The 24,661-nt window shown below is 36.6% G+C and overlaps 1 protein-coding gene and 1 long non-coding RNA gene across 16 annotated transcripts in view; one reads left to right on the top strand and one right to left on the bottom strand.

The window, feature by feature from the left end:
* The window catches only part of NFIA (nuclear factor I A), a 373,976-nt gene that overhangs the window by 230,947 nt on the left and 118,368 nt on the right, over positions 1-24,661 (bottom strand). The window lies entirely within an intron of this gene.
* Positions 14,178-15,425, top strand: LOC140630406 (uncharacterized). Its single transcript, XR_012028180.1, has 2 exons — positions 14,178-14,395; positions 14,529-15,425. It is a non-coding gene; the product is annotated as an uncharacterized lncRNA (long non-coding RNA).

Here is a 24,661-nt window from a genome sequence, read left to right as displayed (position 1 = left end):
CGGGAGGTTAAAGCTGGCTGGTCGGAATGGCATACTTGGCTGAATGCACAGCCAGGTGGCTTGGGCATATTGGCAAACAACTGGCAACCTGCCCAATACATATGGCTTAGATTGCTTTGCTCTTCCCATGAAGCCTTCTTAGACTCTTGAGCAAGCATTCATTTTCGAACAAAATGCATGTGAGTGTTAAATAAAATCTTTTAATAATATCTGTCTGATGTAAAATCCTTTTACCAAAAATAAAAATAAAAAAATGGGAGGAGGGGTGGTTGCCAAATGCATAAATTAAGCCTTTCTTTTTTGGGGGAAGACTTTAGCAGATCCCTTCTCAACTGTCCTTGGACTTCATTATTGGGAACTTTTCAGCTTCACAAGGGTGAAAATGACCCCTGCTGTCCTTGGGAAGCAGGGTTAACATGCAGGGTACAGAAGGCTGCCAAGAGGTCAGGTGACCATGGATCCTTAACGGATACGTAAAAATACCAAGTAAGTAGGGTAACTCAATGAAAATGAACACCAGATACATTTTATCAAGAAACATTATTAAATCTTGATTGACAGATAACACTAAAAGGTGTTAGTATGGTCTATCATGTAAATACATATCTGGAGACTTGTTAAAACAGTCTCCAAGCGCTAACTGTTGAGGCACATGTTACTCTCCAGGCTTTACCAAGTGGCTGCCTAATGTCAATAGCATGAGGCAAACTTGAGGTTTAATAACCCCAGCTGGTCACTAAGCTTCTGTAATACTACTAGAGCACCACATTAAATATTCCACAAATACTTTTTTCCTGCTGGAGTTGGATTTTCTTCTGTCACACATGTTTGCCAGTGTCCAACATTTCACTTTAGTTTACTGGATATCTTAAAAAGTATTAACAACTGATACATCTGCTAATTAGATTATATGAATTATTATCAAGGTCTGTTTCACAATAATTTTTAAATGTATGCTTATGGTTTCTTAATATTGCATGTCATTTATCTAATAAACTGTGTTAAATCCTCGGGATTAGTAGAGTCTACTTGGTAACATGATTATAGAGTTGGTGTATATGTGGTTGGTTTCATGTGTGCACATACACATGTGCATTTTAAAGACTGTTTAGCTTGGTAACAGTTCAAACACAGACATAAACTCATCTCTCGTATTAGTGAGGGCCTCAGACATTAACAAATCTAAAATCTTTGAGACAGTTGCAAACATATATATAATGACATAAAAAAATAATTGATGCTTATCCAAGCAAATATTGAAGATGAGGACAACAAACTTTTTTTGTTGATTAAAAAAAAAAAAAACACCAGAATTTTCAGCTAAAATTGCTTGTCATTCCCACGTAAAAAGATATTAAATACCTAAAAATTCATATCATGGTTTTACAATGAATATTTACTGAGTTTTAGGTAAATTCAAATCAATTTCCTTCTCATAGACTTTTTTTCAAAAAAAAGTGATAAAAACATTTTTGGAGGAACGGGGCAAATTAAAACACAAGTGTTTAATGGATCTCTATGTCATGAATCCTGAAAATAATGTTTTTTTACAAGGCTCTTTCTTGGGACACCTGGGTGGCTCCGTGGTTGAGTGTCTGCCTTTGGCTCACGTCGTGATCCTGGGGTCCTGGGATCAAGTCCCACATCCTCCCTCTGCCGCTCTCTCTGTGTCTCTCGTGAATAAATAAACAAAAAAAAAAGGTCTCTTTCTTGGTAGGCGTTACAATAAGAGAGCTTCATTAACAAATCTTTGCAATACTCAAAAAATTATGGGGTGAAAGGAAAGGAGACCTTTAAAAATGGACTTTAGAGTCATATGAAATGACCTTTGTAGCATCACATTGTCACCACCCTTACCCTCTCCTCTTGATCAGCAAGTAGTACCACTTAGAGCTTTATTAGAACATCCCTTTGCCAACCTGGAACAGCTCCAGGCAAATCTGTCTTCCAAGGACACAGTTTGAAGTACTTAAAGTAAATTGCAATAGACTGGATGGGTAGTGGAGGTGGGACAACTGAATGAAGTAGCATTGCTTCTGAGATAAAAATCCCCCTTCAGGGGGCATTTGCCACCCAAATGGAGACTAGAACATATTCATTGTTAAGGGCTCTGGCAGAGCAGGAAGGTCAGCAGGAAGATAATGTTTATACCAAAAGGGATTGAAATCTTGGGTTTCTTCACTTACATGCAGAGAAAAGGTGAAAGACATAATTTCGCAAAGGGTGTTTTGGGGGGTTAACAAGGGTGACAAGCAAAAAGGTTCTGCTGACAGATAAATTTGAGAACTGCTCGTTCTCAGACCTTTTAACATATTAATGTGCACTGTGACTTTTCAAGAGGGCCAACAGTATGCATTTATATTTTAAAAGTATTTCACACACGTGTGCGCGCACGCACACACACAAACACACACAATCCCTTTTTCTATAGGGCATGTCCTAAGGTGCAGATTTTAAAAAATAGATTTTGATTAGTATAAATTTGAGGCTTTTAATTGGAATAAGTATATTATCTTTTACCTATATAATTTCATTTACATTCATTAAAAAAATTTTAAATTAAACTGAAAAGCTGAATTTAATATAATAAACTTAAAAAATTTTTAAGCTAATTGAAATTCTTCAGTAATTTTCCTATTTTAAATATATCATCTAACTAATCTTACTGTTTTATACCTCAATAAATAAAATGCCATTCTAGCAGCAGTAACAATCCCTCCCTCCACCTCCCCACTAAAGCTCCAACTCAAGCCTCTCTCTTCATATTAGGAAAGAACCATCTGGTAATTTGTAAGTGGAGAGGCCAGTTTTCAAACAGGCTGGTTTCTGAATATGGGCTTTAAATTATTTATAACAAAATTTAAGGTTAATGTTCCTGGAAGGTTCCTCTAATAAAGGTTTAGTTGCTATCCTCAGAAAACCTCAAAGTAAATGTTAATAGAGTTTAGCATCCCTGATTCGCTTGATTTTGACCATAGACTTATCTACTAAAAATATGTAAATCTGAATAAACAGAAATACAGAGGAAGGGGAGGGGGATAATAATCAACATTCTTTTTTTTTTTTTAATAATCAACATTCTAAATAAAATTGCTGCTACTATTAAATAAGAAGTCCACACTCTCAGACACACAATCAGACAAAAAAAATTACAAATCTGACATGATATGGAATCTTAAAAAAAAAAACTCAGTAAAAAAATGATTATAGAGACTTTTTAAAAATACAATTTGAAAGGTTGATCATACGTGCTAAAAATAAGTTAAATTTTATGGTGCTTCCAAGCAAACAATCTCATTTTATATTCTCAATTTCTACAAACTTAAAAAAGTGTATGTCTGTACAGGTCAAAATTCAAATTGTATTTCCTTGTAGAAGACTGGGAGAGACTCTTCTGCTTATGGCTACCTTGGGTTCCTTGCATAAAAGCTACTTTTAAACAGTGATACAAGAATCTGCCTGGATCACATCACACTTTCTTGGTAAACATTTGTTTCTGCTTTATTTTTGCTTCTGGACTCTGCCTATTTCCTGCCCAAAGTCTCACCTAATGGTAACAGATGATTTATTTCTTGGTTCAAACTCTTGGATGAAAATGTCCTTTAAGTAGTATAATTTTATTTAACTTAATTTTAAAAGAACTGCAGTTAAAAATTCCAGTTAAAAAGAAAAAATCAAACAGTTCTAAAAATAAACAATATTTGGTTAAACAAATACACAGATTTAAAGCATATGGGCAAAAATGAATGTTAGTATAAACATACGGCAACATTTTTTTCCCTTCAAAAAATCTCAGAGTAGAAACATCCCCCTCCCGAAAAAAAAAGTTATTTTGGTTTAAATTATGAAGCCATTTTTAATAAGTAATCTTTTTTACTCAAGAAAAAACATTTATATAGCCTCAGAAATCTGTTTAATTTCAGTCTTTGTGTAAAACTGCACATGAGAAGTATATTTATAAAAGAAATACCAGACTGCGAATTATTTATGTCATCATAGCACGTACACAATAAGGGAGAGCTCACGAGTTATCACATATCTTACATTCATAAAGGCTGAATTCTGTCCTAAAACTTATTCTAAAAGTTTTCTTTTCTAATTGAGTCATATTTTAAAGTCTCAAAAAGCATTATTTCAATATAATAACACTGTATTACCTATACTTTGGCAAAACAGAACCTAGCTTTTTACCAGATGTGCTACCAACTCTAAAAACCTACCATGAAAGTTAAGTAAGTTTTAAAATACCCTGCTCTTGGGATTGGGGACCAGGTCTCTTCTATTCAAGTTAAAGTTAAGAAGGTTATGAGGACTCAAATCGTAAGCTTCTGGTAACATTCACCCCAAAATGGGAAACCAGACCTGTATAAATCTGCAATCTACAGATGTTTCAAGAACAAAAACAAACTAGTTGAAAATATACTAATGAGGAGAAAAGCCAAGGTACATAGAAACCCAGCTGCAAGACTCTTGAGGGCGTATTGGAAACCTTAGGAACAAAATGCAAATTACTTCACTTTCTTCACAATCTGACACTCCTGGTTTTATATTTAATATTTTACATCATTGCTCTGTACGAGAGTGTTCTTTGAAGGTGTTGCTTCTGCCAACAAAATTGAAAAGATGTGTTTAAGGAAGAAACATGTGAAACTTTTAAACTCTGAAACGAAAAAGAGCCCATACTATCAATTTCTAGAGTGAAAATTAAACAAGAAGATCTTTTTAAAAACTTCTTATGGTGATGGTGTTTGATATAACTTTCAAAAAAAGTATCTTGCTTTAGGAAAAATGTTGAATAAAAATGTTGTACTGAGTTCAGAGTGCTTTTGAAGCCCAAAGACCAACTGTTCAGTTTTAACAAACCAACAATGTCTGTTCATTTTGCCCAAATCTTTTCAGCTTAAATATTCACAATGTGCCATTATTACCGAATCATTATCTGCCTTTAGCTCTGACAACAGCATCATACGGCCTATGAAAGGCTCCTTTCTTCTCATGATTAGGCCCTAAAACATTTCCTCATCATACAGTGCTTTTCGACTTCCCAGAATGCATTGCTCAATCACAGTGCTGAAATTAACTGTATGCCACTCTTATTTATCGAGAAAAGAATAATCAAGTACTCCAAACCATGTCATGGGTCGCCCACAATTTTATATCAAATTTCAAGTAATAAAAATATTAACCCTTTCTGGACACTAATTTTTAAAATCTCCAGTTTTTCTTTACTTTTTAGGCTGTTTCTCACAAAAAAAAGTCCACAGTTTGGATTTCTGATGTTCTCTGTAATAGATAGCTTTCACAATGAATTCTAAGTGTACATGGAAGGGATATTCTTAAAAAAAAGACCTGTCCAAATTTTTAGAAGTTTTTATCAGAGCCCTCTTTCAACTGAAATTCTTCTCTTCTTTGCCCAAGAAAGTAGGATTTCCTTCTACTTCGAGAAAGGCACAGTGTGAAACTGCTGCAAATTTATCTTTCTGAAATAAGAAAAAGAAATAAAAGACCCAAGAATAAAACACAGAAATGTTCCAATTCCAGAGTAATTTTGGTTATACCACTAGATAGCACTTCGTCCTCAATTATAATCATAATCTTATTAAGCAGAGAATGTGAGTAATCTTTTTACATATGCTCTTCCTATAAGTGTGACTCCAATAGGTATTTAGAACACAACATTATAAATTAAATTTTAGGCCAATCCTCAAATATCATTAAATTGATTATTTTTATATTTTGGGGAAGCTATATGTTCCAAGTACTCAGTGAATTTAAAAATGGATTATATATCAAATATTACAGTTGCAATATAATCAAAGGATATGCATTGGGTAAACATAAACAGAAAGCACAGAAAATAAGGAAAAAACTATGTACTCACATTGCAAATACTTGTATGAAAAGGGATGGGACTACTTAACACATGTGGATTTGTATTTATTTGTTTTATACCTTCAGCCAGCAGAAGAATGTAAATAAAAACACTTTTTAAACCTCAAAGATACTTACTAACCCATGCATACATTAATCATTCATACTGCATGATTATTGTTCAGTATTTTCTGCAATAACAAATTGGAGGGTGTGGGGGTTATTGTGGGTTTCAGCAAACCACATTCTATTTAGGCAAAGCCAAGTATTAAAGAAAGGCCTAACTTGCCAAACCAAGATAAATACATGCCATTATTATGATTACATAAAAGCCACTGTTCTCAGCGTTACAATTTCTCTTATAATTGGCACTATTATAATTAAATGGATTCATATGTTTACAATTCTTCTTTGAATTGTTAAGTGATTTAGCAATGATAGTGTCTCTAATTTCTTTTAACTATACTGACAGACTTCACTTAATCAGTGGTCTAAATACCGCATTGCCACAATAAATTAGGTAAATACCCAGTAAAGCCTGAATTGCTATTGAGTTTAAGTATGTTATAATAAGGTAGCAAGTAACTTCTCCAAAGCCTGCTGCTGGACTAGCCCACAAACCCACAAATTGGAGGGGACAGGGTAAAGTATTCCAATGGCATTTAAGATATTCTATGAGGGATAGTGAGGCATATGGGCAGGGAAAAATACACACATACAGTTAAAGCCTCGTAGGTTTTGAAACCAAACAGGAAGTAAAAGAGTATTTTAAAATATAAGCATAATTATTGTGAATTTTGGGTCCCTCTTCATCCCTAAGACTGAAAAATTCTTCACTTCTCACCAGGGAGACAATGGCATAAACATGCTCCCCTGATGAAAAATGCCAAGGGAAGATATGCTAATTTACCTGCCATCCCAAAATGGACACTATTATATTTTGTTCTACTGGTGAAAATAATGTGAGACCACTGGTATTTCTTCAAGTACAAGAAAACCATAAGCTTAAAAACTAGATTACTCACACAACACATCAAAACTATATAGCTCTTAAATGTTTTAAAATTGCTTTAAAATAATTAAGGTTACTAGTTTGGAAAATAATTTTTACAAAGGGTGCAAACAATAAGAAAGTATAAAAGGAAAAATTGACCAATTCTGTACCACTGTTTTGTCTGAAATAACCTTCAATCACAAATACTGTTTTTTTATAAAGATGCTCTACAAATACAAAATGGCGATTGTGCTCTGCTGATAATAATTGCCATATTAGTTATAAGAGCAAAAACCTGCAAACAAATTCAGTATCCAATGCAGAATTGATTTCACAAATAATGTTCTATCTGTATTATGAAATATAACGCAGCCATTTAACACAATGCTGTGGGAAAATGTAAGATGACAGGAAAAGGTGTTTGTGGTATAGCATTACATTTTTAAGAAGGATTTTTAAACATACATATATCTGGAAGGCTAAACCCCAAAATAGCAAAATTTTAATAATGGCATTCCCTAGGTGATCTTTATTTTCTTTTCCCCGAGGTGATTTCATTTTCTTCTCTACTGGATGTATGATGCAAATTATGACAATGGCAGATGAATCTTGTAATAATAAACAGAAGTAAGTTTTTCTTGTTTTTAAGAAAGATATCATGATGCAAGGCATTTGTGCCCTAGGTATTTAAATCACTCCTATCAAATTCGATCCTAAGAGTAGATGCATTTTAGAAATGTTCCTAAGTTTTTTGGTGGTCTAGTGCTAATCACTACTTACTAAATTGTGCTAGATTTCTAAAAGTGATCAGGAAGAAAAGTTCAGAGACACAATAAATACAAACTATTATTAGATTACTACCATGAAATTCTCTTATAGAAAAATTAAGTAAAAAACAACTCTTAAAATTTAAAAACTGTCAAGAAGTATACTGAGAGCCAGAAAGCTTATGTTATTTTGTTCAAGGATACATAATTTAGTTAACACGCCTAGATAAAAAAATATAGATTATTAGGCTTGGTTCATAAGAAGCAAGTGAAGTCAGTCTTATTGGGTAAAAACTGAAAATAAAATATAATGGATATGCAGAATTAAGATAAAACTGGCTTTTGCACTTTTACATTCTTTGACATTCTAAATGATGAATGAGAACCCAAAGCTGTCTGGTTTGGTTTCCAAGTTTCAATGGAGACACCAAATTTCCAGCCAAAATGAAGTAAAATTCTTCTATATTCCCTAAAAAATTCAAAATCCTTGTAAAAATCTTCTAAAGATGGCTTCAGAAAAACAGCAATTCTACTACACACACTTTATAATGCGCATTAGATGTGGGGGATCATGTAGTCAGGAAACAGAATGCCCAGACTTGTATTTCTATTTTATATTAATCATTTTTGATACTTGAACACTGACAAAATTGCTGAATCTCCTTGTTCCTTCTCACCTATTCCTCTGGACAAAACACAGCTAATAATTCTACAACAATGTCCAGATGTGCACTCTTAAAAGCAATGAACTAATACTTGGAACACAGACATAATAGTTGTTCAGTACTTACACACTAGATAAACAGAGTGAATGAATGAAGTTTGAGGGCAAATTTACAGAAACCATAAAAAATGCACAATAGATGAAAAGAATTCTACTAAGCATCTGAATTGTGTTCCAAACAAAAGTAACCAGGTAACCACTAAAACTGACTTTGCAGAGGTGCTATGATTGACTGTATTATTAACAATGTTTAAAATACAATAGACATAAACAAACCCCAGGTACAAAAGGGCTATTTCAGGAGATGTCCAGTAAGGCTGACAATTCTAATCAAGGCAAATACAATCTTATTTTCAACTCACAAGTCTTGATAATTTCAAGCTATGTACATGATGGAACAGTTCAACAGCAAGCTAAGAATTTGCTAAATCTCTATATTAAAGATTTTCTCAAACTGGCCAGTATCCAAATATTTGGCAGTATGTGTTATTCCTAATTTTCCCAGCTGTAACTGGGACACTTCACAGCAAAAGACTCCCTGCTGTGGGTTTTCTAACCCATCTGAATCTTCCATAGATTATCCCTTCTCTTCACTCCCATAGAGGGGATGAAGGACAAGTAGAGCTAATCTTTTTGGCAATGGCAGTCTTCCGGCCTGTTTAAGTAAGTAAATAAACAAATAAAACCCCCAAAACCTGAGGTTCATGGGTTACGGTATATTCCATACACATCCACACACCACAATTCATGGAATGATCATTTTGACATCACATTCTTTTAGTGCTTGAAAAAAAAACCTATAATATCTTTTATACATGGTATAAAAACATAACATTATTATTATGACATTATAGCCAAATATTTTAGAAATTATATGTAAAATGAAGAGCAGAATTAATTGTCCATCCTTGGTTTGTGTCTTTTACAGTGCCATGGTAAATCGTGCCTTGGATTCCCATTCCTGAGTGTGCTGAAGAGTCTCTGTGAACTGGAGGTTCATAAAAGCCCAATCTCCATTAGTGTAAAACATTTAACGAGCTTAGCCCAACATACAGTAAATCTCCAACACCTATCAATAGAAATGTTTATACTCTTAGACCAAAAAACACAAACAGATATTATTCATCCTATTATCATTAGGATCAATACTAAACTTTTGGAATCCCATATTTCTTTTGGAAATGATGAAAGCCATGGCCTCTCCTCCCAAGAAAACACATATATATACTCACAAACATAAACTACTTTGTGTGACAATTCAGGGAGTTCTCAGATACTCTGAAGTCAGTATGTGAATGGAGGTAAAAAAAACTCCCATTTCAATTAGAAGACTCCCAGATGAGCTTATCAACATATCTTAAAATTGTCAAATGTTCAGAGGTGCAAAGGCAAAAGACTCCAAATGCACTACAAAAAAATGAGTGGTACCTTAATTCAAAATAGGTATCTGCATATTTAGCTATGTGCTTTCTATTTTAATTACTTAGCAACAATGAGGTAATTGTGTTTGGCAAAGGCTATCGACGTAGTGAAACACATAAACATCCCCACCAGCTTTCTCCTTAAGCTTTTGCTGAACAAGAAGGAAACCACCATTTATTAATATCTTCTATGTGCCAGTGATTATGTTAAACACTTTCAGACATTACCTCATTTTTTTCTTGGTAACAATGCCACAATATAGATACTATCATTACCCTTTGTAAGATTGAAGAAATTGAGGTTAACAGATTAAGAAGCAGCATGCCTGAAGTCCCCAAGTTCTTAAGTGGCAGAGTCCAGGCTGAATGCAGTGTCTGATCTTAAGCCTTTATTCTGCTAGTTTATGAGTTTATAAACTACTGAAATCAGGTTTGTTCTAATCTAATGCTATTTCAGGAAGCCTGAGAAACCTTTCCTCTCCAAAATAAAGGTTAGTCATGTATGGGGTGGTGAGGCAAATACTTCATATCCTCCTTTGACCTGTGTCTCCAAAGTTCTATTTCCCAATCTTGAGCTTTTCCCAGCAAGATCCAGCTCAGGTCCTGTGGGACCATCTCTTCCTGACTTTCACTCTCAGGGATTATTAACCAAAACTTGTACTCCAGAACAGCTCTTAAAACACAGGTAAAAAGAAGCTAAAGGGAAATATATATGTATATTATATAATATATATATGTAATACATATATCTCTCACCTGTTCTAACTATAAATCTTATAATTACTTATAGTTCTCTTCCAGGCATAATTATGCATATTAATAAGAATTCATAAAACAGATACAAGCTATTTCAAAGTTTAATCAACCTCCTTTCTAGAGAATATATACACAGACAATTAAACAAAATGGGACAGTAAAGATTACTGCTACACACTGATACCAGAGATAGTACATGAATAATTATACCAAACATTTGTCTCAGAAGCAATTAATTTGCCTGTGCAATCAATCACGTCCTGTTGAATTGCTCAGTTTTTAAAAACTAAACTCAGTATCCAGTTCAAATGAAACCATGAAATTTTTTCAAGTTTCAAGAACCAAATGGAACAATTTCTATGTTTTGCCATAACATTCTACCTACTACTGGTCACCAGAATAAGAAGTAGATACCTTCCTTTGAAAGTCCTAGATTCACCTTAATTTTTTTTTTTTAACGAGGAGGTTGTGGAGTCGATAGAAAAAAAAAAACACCCTGGAACACACAGTACTGAATTTGGTATCCCAAGAAGTAAAGGCCACTTATATTATACAGATACATCTTTTCCAGGAAAGATTCAATGATGACAACCCTGGATTCTTACCCAAATCTCAGAGCCCTTCTAGAAACGAGGGCTACATATCACCAAGAACTGCATATGGTGATGCTCACTAAAGGCCTAAAGGCTAATGCAGTGAAGGATAGTGAACCAAGAAAGTTCAACGGTGCAAAACAGCACTACTAGAGTGCAGCAGCACTGTGCAAAGTTTATAGCCATCAATATTTCTCCTTGCATTTCGGAACATCAACAGTCTGGGGGGATTATCACGTCTTCAGTAAATAAGCAATCAAGTAGAACAAAGGACTCTTTAACCAAAGTGAGGAACGTATGTGATGACCATATATGTTCGGGCTTAAGTCCTCATTCCTCCTATTTAGTTTTACCTGTTTGGGGTGGGAATGACACTGGCAGAGCAGAGGGAAGAATCTAATTCTGAGTCACAGGAAAAAGGGATGGACAAGTCGTGGAATTCTTCAGGCCATTGTGTTACTGAAATAAGGTAACAGACAGCCATTTTGTAGTGACCTGATTCACACAGGCAATATAAAAAAAAAGAAGTCATTTATAGGTCAGATATCATCATCTTTGTTTAATTACAGCTTGTTAGAAGGAGAATTGGTTCATCTTACCTACTTGAAAAAGTCACACTTCTACAATGACAGTGAGGTGTGCTTTAAAAGCCTGCTATGTTCAGTGGTTATTACTGGAAAAGACTTCTCTATTCATCGGCTACAGAGGAACTGAATTTTTATCAGTGGAGCTATCTTCTGATTTAGTTTTGATGTTTTACCTCATTCTAAATGTATCTAATGATGTCTCCTAAAGAAAAGTTATGGTCTTTTTATTTAAAAAAAACATTTTTAAAAAGATTTTATTTATTTATTCATGAGAGACAGAGAGAGAGGCAGAGACACAGGCAGAAGGAGAAGCCGGCTCCATGCAGGGACTGTGACGTGGGACCGGATCCCGGGTCTCCAGGATCACACCTGGGCTGAAGGCGGTGCTAAACTGCTGAGCCACCCGGGCTGCCCAAGTTATGGTCTTTTATCTTCAACAGTGGGTGACTTTAATGCTTTTGTTTTTAGAACAGGAAAAATTTGGAACATGCTTATCAAAAATGCATAGCATTACACAATCTGTAGTTGCATGGACACAGCCCCATTAGAATTTTTTAGCTGTGTTACAAATAATGGAAACATTTGTATGTGATAGGCTTTATACTTCAAATACCAGTATAATCATTTTTAAAAGTTTGGCAATATGAAAGAATCTATCAAATATACTTTGTATTTCTCTTCATTAAAAACACATTTTAAAGCAATGCTACAAATTCTGTCTAGATACTATTTTTTCAGTTTTAAAAGAAATTTACTCACTGAAAAACTCTACATTTTAATAAATATATAACTGCAGGCTATGTCTTCTGCTGAAGACTCCAGACATGTCATAGTACTATCTGGTGTTAGGAAAGAGGAAAAGTATGTCTCTTAATATTTGCAGTGCTTCACAAACTTTATTATAATAATATAGAAGTTAAGCCTTAGGGAGCTAAGAAAGTTTATAGAAGTTTAGGCCAATTTCACAAGTGTGCTGATTTTATCAAGCAAAGTATCTAACTTTGGTGCCATTTTCTATATTGGCCATGGAAGTATTAAATAAAATATGCATTTATAAAACATCTTCAGTTCTGCAAGAATGCCAAATATGAAATAATAAAAGATAGGGAAGTCCTCAGGAAGCTAGGCTTAGGAATAGTATAGTTTATAGGTGACAACACGGGATCTGGGGACAGAGTTCATGTCATATGCTCAGATTCAGATGTGACAGTTTAGCAATCTGAGAAAAATCTCTTAAATTCTCAGAGCCTCAATTTTATCATCCATAAGATGGAATATGATGCTGGTGATAGCGGTAAAAATACTAACAACAGTTTAATTTCTTCAGTGAGCAATTATAACGTTCAGATAAGGTGTGTGAGCCAGTTTGCAAGCTGTTAACTGATATGCAAATGTAACTTATTAGTAGCTCAACTTCTAACTTCCATTAACCACACACCACTCCCCTGGCTCCTAATCCCAATTTCCATCACTGAGATCCACACAAGATATTAGCATAACTCTTACTTTCCAGGATTTTTTATTTATTTATTTTTTTACTTGCAAAGCTAAGAGTGGGGCTCCATTTAACTTAAGTGGTTCAATCCAAACTGGAAAAGCAACTCCCTGCAAGAAATATCCTGATCAACTCTAATAGAATACAGGAGTGAGCCCCACTTCTGACCGACCACAAGATAGAATTCTCTCTCTGATTCCATCCAGGAATTTATATCTTTTAATCAACTGTCCACTCAGTCCCAGGTAGTCATGAAATGACGCCCTCTACACATCTATAAGAAAAAAGCCCAATCATGGCTGGCCACCTGCAGGTCTGATTGAGAGCACCTCCAAACTCCCATACTTTTAATGAAATGCAGTGGTGCTATCTTCTAAACCAGGCAGGTCAGTAGTTTGATTCTTGCTTTCTTGGCTTCCATCCTTCCCTGCTCGAGTCCTGAACCATATAACCAAAGCCCTGCGCGCTCCTGATGCATCAGCAGGCCTTACGCTCTTTGGCAGGGGGTGGAGGGCATCATCTGAGTGCAGTGTGAAAGAGCAGGGCAGCCGGGAGAAGTTGAGTAATGTGCACTCTGACCATATTTCAAGCCACCCGAATTGCGAAGTCGTTGGTAAATGCTAAAGGGAAAAGTGGATTTTACTGCCCCTTTATGGAAACCCTGATGTCCTTTCCAAGAAACTATACTCTAGCAATAATAAATATTCAGCATACAGTTATCTGGTATCAAGGGCATTTTATCCAAGGAAAACAATAAAATAAAATCACCACAGAGCTGAGGTCCTTCAAACTCAGATTCAACCTGGGTAGAAAACAATGCCCATGTGACAGTGAAGATTTAAATGACATATCATCAACTCGAGATGAAAATGGACAAAGAAAAAAACAAAACAAAACACAGGCCCATCATGAACAAGGTTATGTACACTAGCTTGTCCTTGGAGATCTGGATTTGCAAATGTGTCCCACGTCTATCTTTACAACCTTCCTCTCCTGTTGACATTGAAACAACCACACATAATCTGTAGCAGGCATGCTGGGCGTCTAACGAAAATAGCATCCCAAGTCAGGAGCATCAGGACTGACACGTTAGTGAACTCAAATATCAGCTGCCCACCAGAAACTTTTAAGGGTCTGAATCAAAGTAGGTGAAATGGCTGGAGGAACCAGAAGCATTTTCCCATGCTGTAAGTATTTGCATGCAGCCAAATTCACACCATGTTAAATTTAAAATTTCATTATTGTTATTCTTGAGGTTATGCTTTCCTGATTTTTGTCTTTATCTTCTTTTGCACTCACGGAAACTGATCTAACTCCCAGACGCCAGAGAGCACAGCAATGAGGGAAAATGCCGGGCTAGGGGAAACCATCAGGGAAGAGCCATGGCGAGCCTCCCCAGATGCCTCTGCCAGGTCACCAATGGTGAGCGGGCCGCAGCGTGAAGACAGCCAGGGAAAACTGCACACTTGAGGAAAAAGCTAATGCAGCTGCCAAATTGAAAATAAGTATGGTCGACTTTCAATTATCCCAAGTGGTTTAACCACACGGCTTCCTTCTTCCCACTGCCCAACCTCAGTCTGGGCTGCAACCCAGACGCTGAGCAGGGTGGGGGTCTGCAAGTCTGAATGGAGTGTCTGTGTCTGAAGGTGTGGTCCCAGCTCTACGGAATGGCGAATGTTCTTTCAGGAACCGAGCGGCAAAGTTCTCTTTTAACAATAGGACCGTCACAATATATACGAATGAATGTTGTTAATAAAAGCTATGTTACATACCTTGAATCTTATATAAAATTAAGTTCTATAACACGATAGGCAGAGGCTTAGATGACAGAAGAAAACTATAAATTTTGTTTGTTCATTCCTTTGCTCGTTCATTTACTCATAAAGTTTTATTAAATCCTTACCACGTTATATGTTGGACACGATCTCAGGCACTCTGGACATAGAGATGAAGACAATTCATTTCCTACTCATGGGACTCACAGTCCATGCTGGATATGAAACCCTGAGAATTCAAAAATCATGCTTCTAAATCTAAAATATCCTTTTAGGGGCACCTGGGTGGCTCAGTCGGTTAAGCATCTGCCTCAGGATCCCAGAGTCCTGGGATCAAGGGCGCAGGGAGCCTGCTTCTCCCTCGGCCTCTGCCCCTCACCCCCCACTTGTGATCTTTGGCACTCTCTCTCTGTCAAATAAATAAAATAAAATCTTAAAAATATATATATCCTTTTAGACTATTCTTTCACTGTCCTTGAAGTAAATGTAATTTATTTGGCAGCTCTATAGGACAAGAAGCTGTGTGTCTCTCAAAGCTGACATACAAAAAAATTTTCATTGGGGTAAAAGGTGAAGTTTCAGCAGCAGGTGGGATCTGTGGTTTGTTTCTATCTCACCTTGTACTCCTGAGCACAGAAAGCCAGCTTGCTTGCATGTCCCTCTTTCGAAAACAAACTTCTATGGTAAAGCTATCACCCCTCCTTGAAATCTCTCACAACCAACCCCCAATCTCTTACAACATATCCAACAACCCAATCTGCTCATTCAAATTTACACCCTAAGTGTGTTTGATTAATGAAGGCTAAAACCTCCACTGAGATTTTCTCTTAAAAAAAACAAAAAACAAAAAACAAAAAAACAAAAACAAAAACAGACCCCTTCTCCAAAAATCTCTACCTTATGGAATATGGGGGAGAAAACATGTTTAATTGTGAGGAGCATTTCCCGGTGTCACTTATTTACTCAGGATATTTATGAGCTACATTTTAAAAGAAGTTAATTTAGGCTCTCAGAAAATTGGGTTTCAGGTACCTGGGTAGCTCGGTGGGTTAAGCATCCAACTCTTAATTTGGGCTTAGGTCATCATCTCAGGATTGTGAGATCAAACCCCATGTTGGGCCCTGTGCTGGGTGTGGAGCCTGTTCAGGATTCTCTCACTCCCTCTTCCTCTGCCCCTCATTGCCCTCCCTGCTCACATGTGCTCTCACTCAAATAAATAAACAAACAAATAAGGATTTCTTCACTTGTAAAATGGGAATAATGATTATAAGACTTCAAACACTGTTGAGCAAATTGCATGAGATAATTCATGAAAGCATTTAGCTCAGTATCTGTCTTTTAAAAAATAAGCTGTTACTATTTATTATCATCATTTGGCAATTTCTTCTTTAAGAAAAAGTTTTATTTTTAAGTAATCTCCATACCCATAATGGGGCTCGAACTCACAAACTCGAGATCAAGAGTCACGTGCTCTACTGATTGAGCCAGTTAGGCACCCCATGGCAATTTATTCTAAACTATAACTAACCACTGATTCAAAAAGTGAGACAGTCATGAACCAAAATTTTCTCAACACTAGTAAAGCTTCTCAATGACTGGGAAACACAATTTTATTGTATCACACATAAAAAAAAAAAAAATGGGTACTGTTTGTTTTTTAAGTTAACAGATGCAATTCATTGCAAAGCCCCAGAATGTTCTAAGTGTGGAGGCAGCACTCATGAGAGGATTTCTTCAGGCTCTAGAATGAGAGACAGTGAGATAGATTGTGAGTTTTTGAGTGTGTGTGTGTGTGCGTGTGTGTGTGAGAGAGAGGGAGAGAGAGAGTTCTAGTGTGTGTGTGATGGGGGAAGCTCCTTAAAAGAAAGTCACAAATAACCCAGCACAATAATTTTGGGAGCCCAGTTTAGTGGGGAAAAAAACCCTATCCCTTAACCGGCCAGATACATGAACTACCAAAAAGTCCCTGAACTTACTCATTTCAGTTCACTCAACCAGAGAAGTGGGAAGAAGGTTATTCTAAGATACCAATAAGCCACAAAAGTGTACAAACTTCCTTCCTAATACAGCACACTCCTTGCAATCTATTTCCTTGCTTGAAATTTATTGCTATAAATACAGAGCATGAAAAATGTGAAATGATGCCAGTTCAGCCATCACTTTGGCCCCGATCCTTTGCTAAATTTATGCATCTCTCTAGCTTGTTTAAATGCCAAAGAGCTAGGCAAACTAGAAGAATATTATGCTCTTCTCTTCGGGAAAGAAGTCCACCTGAGCAACGCATGCAGATGGAGACAAAAAGCCAAGGGAAAAGGAATAAAAATGTTCACTTTTGCAGATGAGAATAACAGGTTTGAGGTGTCCAATCAGGAAGGATTACAATAAAATCCTCTTTCAATACACTTTTTGGAAATCTTACACATTTCCCAATGCCGTATCCATTTCTCCAGTCTTTGTACAATAATGGAGATACACACACACACACACGCACACACACATCCACGTAACAGAATAAGGTATGATTCAGCAAGAGAAAAGCCAGAGATGCATGGGCCATACTAGAAAGCATCTATAAGGATAGCACTCAATAAAAAGTAGTTTTTCATGATTCAGGACTGTGATAGATGCTGCATAAATTTGCATGTGCTACCAATTCTCAATTCTCTCATGTTTATGTGCCCCCTGTCTACATGTGGAGTTAATGATAATAATTTAAGCCCTAATATGTTCAAGGGAAAAACGTTACACTCAAAGCTTGGACTTGTGCAAACTAATGATTTTTTTCCTGAATATAGGAATACCACAATACAGCAGAACTGAGTTGTTTTATTGCCTTTGTTACCTGCCGTAGGGGCAATTGGAAGACTTATTTTGAGTTTGCCTACCTTCCCTCTACAATCTTATTCCAAAATGAGAAACCACGTTTCCCAATGCATAGAGGAGGGAGCCCTGGGCTGAGGAAACCAAAGGTATTCCTATCCTTGCTGTGATTCTGTCATCCTTATTATCAGGTTTATACACTTTGCCTGGCTACCATCAGTTTCTGTCCAACAACACCTGGCCTCAGCATGAGAAGGTCTTTGAGGATCTTACATATATATTTATAATCATGAGTCTACCATAGTGCTCTGCACAAATAGAAAAAGATCTGGAAGGAAATACTCAAGGTGTTAATACACTGATTTTAGCTGATGGAACTGTATATGATTTCTCTTCCTTTTACTTTGCTATATTTTCCAAATGAGCTACAAATAGCTCATATTACGTTTGATAATAAAAGTACTTAAAAATAAAGACATTAGTTTTGAGCCTAGGTACATGCTGTATAGCACAGTATGTAGTACAGAGCCTAGGTGCTCTGTACTTTGGAGCCTACCTGATTCTTGCTCTCAAAGAGATTACATGGAAAGATGAATTTTTTTTAAAAAATGAATATACCAAAACAAAATTACAATATACAATATAGTATATTGTATACAATATATACAATAATATACAAAATTAGGGTTTAATTTAACCTTAAATGATTAATGATGGATTCCAAAAGAGCAAATCTGAACACAAATAACTACTTTTATGGAACAAACAGGTTTCAGTTTCTCCAAAATCAAATATGTAAATTTGACAGACAATGCAAGCTCTCAAGAGAGAGCTGTTTTCTTCTAGAAAAAAAAACTTCTACTTAATATCATTAGAATGCAATATATCATTTTTCTGAAAAGAAAAATATTTGTATTTTTTAGTTTCCAGGCTCTCTTAATTCAGGAATGCTTTGGGGTCCTTTACCCAGGGCTTTTCTAATGCAGCAGGAAATCTACTCTATTCCCAGACAGCACTGGGAATGACTTCTCTAACTGGTCATCTAATCAAAGGGGATGTTACCAGTGTGAACCTCATTCAGTACTTTCTCCTAAACATCTCATAAAATAAGTAGTTTTCCACTGTCCACTACTAATCACCAAGAAACCAGTCATATCTGAACCCTTTTTAAAGTCTTAAATCTTAGACTCTAAACTGCTTATTAAAAATTTTACATCGTATTCTGAATAGGTACTTTATGAAAATTGACAATGGGAAGAAAAACCAGGGCAGCTTTGTTAATATAAGAATAACAGCAAGCCACCCATTATGTGCCCTAGAACTTCCATGCAGTGTCTGATTTAATTGTCCTACCAACCCAGTGATAGACTGCTATTATTTTACAGACAGCCAACTGGACCTTGGAAAGACTAAGTAACCTAAGGTCATAAAGCATAGCTCCCAACTCAGATCTCCTCGACTCCAATGACCATGCTTCTCATCTGTCAAACTGCTTCCCTCTGAATTAAAAGAGTGGGAGCTTGGGTCTTTTCAAAGCTAAAACACAAAGCAAACATGAAGACAGAAAAACCACCAAAACACTCTTTTCATCTTCATGTTTTTAAACCACTAGCTATTTCTCCTTCTTCTGCTGAGCTCATTCCGAGTCTGGCACAAAGCAAGCTGCACTTGGGCAGAGTATGGCAGAAAGAAGGACAAGTTGGTCAGAATGAGCTTGCAGCAGGGTCTTCAGATGCAAGATCTCATTGGTGGATAAGAACAAGAGTTTGATCATAATGCTGTGAATAAAAAAGAGAAAAGGATGATCAGTTATAGGGAAAGCTTCAGAGTATTAAAGTGGTCTCTCCTAGTTAACTTATCAAAGAAAGAAAGCACTTGACCTGTTCCTGCCATATCATGGTTCTACTGAGAATGTTCACTTCTTAAAAAATACTTCGTGTGCTATAGATAGTGCCTTACCTTATTATTTTGTGAGAAGCTGAGTCAAAAAAAAAAAAAAAGTTCAGTACATATATGAGGCATACCATTCTATCCCATATACTGAATGAAACTTTGCTCGGTTCTCTTTTTCTCAGCAAAACCACACACAAACACCGAGATGAAATGTGCACCTTCCTCCCACAAATGGTAACTCGTGGAATATTATTACCATGGGAGTAGATTCTAATCTCTGAAAAACTTGTGTGTGAATCAATAAAAGGCCTACGCCTAGCAAAAGCAAAGGAAAGCAAAATAGTGAATGCAGTGGGGACACCAGAGAATGCTTTTCATTCATGAATCACTTGGCTGCTGGTGCCAAAAAAGTCCCACTTCATAGAAGAGAGGGTCACAGGAATTCCATCTGGGCACATCTTAACAGCGCAGCGCCTCTGTAGCCACGCATGAGCATTCACGGCTACATCTTTCCCTGGGCTCCTTGTGCACTTCCAGGGGATCAACTGAACCCTCCATGTCCTACGTGTACCCAGGCTACTTTTTAGTGACAGCTGTCAGGTTGGGAAGGGAAGCACATGTAAGTGGAATTAGTAAGTCTGCCAGGACAAAATCATGAAGTTGGAAAGGAAAGGACAAAGGAAAACACAGACATCACAGCTAAACAAGTTTTAAATTGCCTCGTGGTCTTGTTTTTAAATTTAAAAATCTTGGGGAAAGAACACATAGGGATATATGTGAAATGAGTCTATTGTTTATTACTCAGAAATGATTTCCCAGTGTCTACTTACGTCTGAAAGAAGTAAAATGGCTGAAGAAAAATACCAGCTGTTCCCCAAATCAGTTCACTAGATCTCATTTCAAAATCTCAAACCTTGTACAAAATTTTGGTCTTCTTATCCTACTTCTTAGTCTATCTCAGCTACAAAATCTCTGAACCAGATCACCAGATATGGGGTCCCCTGGTTGTCTACAAGTCTAGTCCACCGTTGGACTTCTTCAGTAATTACAATGACCTTCATACTGAATTGACTTCTGTCTGCCTCTCTCAGGCATTGATCCTAGGTATACACCTACAGCCATCAAGCGTTCACTTACTCGTTGATATGACAGCTCTTCAAAACAACAGGGATGTTGGCCTCAATGCATAGGTTTGCAGGCAACAATATAAAGTGTGTGTGTGTGTGTGTGTGTGTGTGCGCACTGCCATACGTTTGGTTTGAGAGTATTATGATAAGCAGAAAATAACACTTTTGAAAGGCAAAGGAAAAAAGAAGGGCTCTGTGACTATCTTTGTTCTTTTTCAAAAGTTAGTACCTAATTAATTTATATTTTTTGGGAAGACACCTTGCATCTTTAAAATGCTTTCTTGTAACATCCAATGTTAAGGGAAATTCCATCTAGACAGAGAATGCACAGCAAAGGAGGAAATATGTGTCTCTGAGGTCACACTGACAAGAATGATCAAAACTGGGGAAAGAAAACCTTCAAATTGACTTCTAATCATGCCTATGACTGGAAGAGAAAACATGCCAGTCCCTGGTTTCAGTTTAAAGCCCACAGAAGCCCAACCTGTTTCCTGTCCTGTCAGCACAGTGAAATTGGGCTGATCTGAAGTCTTGCTAGCTGCCAAGGTAGTATCTGTAGCTTTTCTTCCTAATAATGGCTGAACCAAACCTTGAAAGCTTCTCAGCAAGAAACTGTGCATCAACTTGGATAAGATTTCATGTGCTGACAAAAAGACTGTTTTCAAATGAATACAAAATATTGAAAAATAAAATACTTTCACCCATGAAAGTCATATATATACACACACATATATATACATACATATATATACATACATATGTGTGTATGTGTGTGTGTATATATATATGTATATATGAACTTTGTGCCTAAAAAATCCTGCAAAATAAAGAGTAAAGCCTTGTTGTAGGATATTTGTTGAATATTGTAAAACTGTAAATCGATACAAAATATTGAGACCTGTGACAACAGTGAAACAAATACTGGATCACTGAAGTTCTCAGTTCACTCACCGAACCTCTTGGTCCTGCCTCTTGGTCCTGCCTTTTCTGATAACCGAGTGTTTGAGCTATGCCTGTCTCACAGCTTCCTGACCTTCAACTTTCACATTTTTAAAATGAAGAATCCAGTGGATAGATCATCTCCAGGGGCTGGAAATTTGCATGATTCTAAAATGTTCTGTATTTTTATATCATTACTGCAGTATCTATGAAAAAGCCTCATTTCTGAGAGCTAGCTTTTCAGAAAATCTGTTAAATGAACCTTCAGAGAAATTGAAATGCTGTATTTTATTTAGGCTAAGCCTTCTGAAAAGTCTTAGGCAACTTAGCATAATGGTAAGATCACAAAATTTAAAAAAATAGAAGAGTACAGACTCAAGAGTTGAAGACTAGCTAGGTTCAAATCTAGTTCTACGACTTATGTGCTAGCAACATGACCTGGAATAAATGGATTCACCTCTTGTGTTTCAGGTTCTTCATCTGTCAAATGGGAATAATAATGGCATGACCTCATAGGGGGTCATAGACAGTAAGGACATAACTGAATTGACAACGAAATAAGTTTATGATGGGCAAGAGACTTGAAATCAACCAATGTGTCCTAGAACTAAGCAAAGTGTGTTTAAGCTAGGAGAATACAACCTCAGTGCCTAGGATAGTGGGTACTAAATAAACAGTTGCTGAGTGAATGAATGAGCAGACTCAGAGAGTAAACACCTCTACCTAAATATTTTCAGTATCACCCAGTATATGCCAGAAGAATGCTAACAAACCGAATCACTGGCTGCAGCTGCCTACAACTCACCACCCCTAGTAGGTAAGAACAGCAGCTGAGTTTGTTCTACTAAAGTGAAGGTCAACATCCAATCTCCACATAGCTTTGTTATCTTCAGTAACCACATCAACTCAAGAGGGCTATAAGGTAGACTAAGGCAATTATAGTATGGTCAAATGTCTACAACTAGAAATTAAATAAAATTTAGTGCATTTTTGCTTCTTCGTCTTTGTAAGAAATGAAGCTAGATACAAATAAAAGGAAAGTCACTTAAAACATCTAGGATTACACAGTAAAGGCACTTTTTTAAAAAAGATTTTATTTATTTATTCATGATAGACATAGAGAGAGAGGGGTAGAGACACAGGCAGAGGGAGAAGCAGGCTCCATGCCAGGAGCCCGACGTGGGACTCGATCCCGGGACTCCAGGATCGCGCCCTGGGCCAAAGGCAGGCGCTAAACTGCTGAGCCACCCAGGGATCCCCAATAACGGCACTTTTAAAAAAAAGATGGTCCTTATATCAGCTATTACCCTTTAGGGTCATTTACACGCATGCTCTAAATCCAAATTGAGGTATGGGTAGGACTATAGAAAGCTTTGTGGCCCAAGGACAACTTCCAAAGATCTTGGTATGAATCAGTATAAGCCTGAATAACTTGCAGTCCATCAGCTAAGCAGCTTCAGTTCACTAATCACAAATTCATCCTGATCCTTTGAGCCTATGGCTGAGTAGATGAAAATCTGAAGAACAAACTAATCAGAGGTTTTTCTAGACTAGGTCCACTTCAAGAGGGCCAGAGGAAAAGTGGATGCCACTTTGATGAGAACGTTTGGATAAAGAAAGGTCCCTGCCCAGTTCATCATTTCCTAAATTCCTAAGCAGCCAGTGGGGCAAAAAAAAAAAAAAAAAAAAAAAAAAAAAATTCCTTTAGAATTTTTGGAAGAGGGATTCACAAGATCTATATGTAAAGAAACAACTTCTTCTTTGGTCAAAAGGAGTATTCACAGGCCACAGAAAATACACACACCTTAAAATCTACCCTGAGACACAGGGTCAAACGGTACTGGAGCCTGGCAACTGGCCATGATTCTGGAGATGTAGGGATTTCCCTAAGTGTATCCTCACCACTGTATAGCCTGGCTGGTACTGAAGTAGATTACTTTCATTTCTGTTTCCCTTTCAGTCCAAACAATCGTTATTGATCATCACCATTACAAAGAGCTGTCATATGCACTAAGAAAATTGGTCCAGCATCAAAGACCAACTCTTATACATTTAATGGTTAATACAAACCAGACTCAACTACCATAAGACAACAGAAGCCATGTGCAGTGGGTAAAAGGATAAAGAAGAAGGTGAGTGATGGCAGGTGGGGCAGAAGACACATGTATTCCTTATTCCACAAAAGGCTGGCAGCAGCTTGAAAGCTAAGCAGGATTTCCACAAGCAGAGGGAGGAGTCAGCACCCCAGTCACAGAACAGGTATAAAAAAAAGGAGAGGGGGACAAGTCAGGTACAAAATATACATCTGTTTTGTAAATAAGGGAGGATGATGAGTGGTCTTATGTTAACCTCATGCTTTAGTTTTGACATGTACACTTTAGTGTTTGAGGTGTTAGCATTTACACTGTCTCCCTATTAATAATACTACTGATAGATTCAAAGTATTCCTGAACTCATTCCAGTATAAAATTCCCCTGCCTACAACATCTTTTCTACCACTTGACTCCTTCATTTAGACAGGGCAGGCTTTAAAATGTGGCTTGCGGAGAAAAGTGAAACCACAGGCACCAATGGTTCTCCGAATAAAAAACACATTTTGAAATAAAATAAAGGTTAAGCTCTCATACTAACAGACCTTGCTAGATCAGCAAAAATGTAGGTGTTACAGGAAATCGCTATATTGTGTAATCCCCATTTCACTCTCCACAAAATTGCACTATAATTCAAAATAAGTGAAGCAACAATTGGATGGATGACCAGTTTTTGTTGTTTACATAGTTTAATGCACAAATGTGCAGTTTCCATGACTTTCAGAATGACGTGATTTACATGAGGCTTTAACAATAAATAAACTTGAAGTGCTGTATATAGTTAGCATATGGTGGAATTTTTAAGCAAA

The sequence above is a fragment of the Canis lupus genome, chromosome 3 (assembly GCF_048164855.1).
Source record: "Canis lupus baileyi chromosome 3, mCanLup2.hap1, whole genome shotgun sequence".
Classification (NCBI taxonomy): Eukaryota; Metazoa; Chordata; class Mammalia; order Carnivora; family Canidae; genus Canis; species Canis lupus.
Note: the sequence above shows the minus strand (reverse complement) of the source record. Positions and strands in the feature narration are given on the sequence as shown.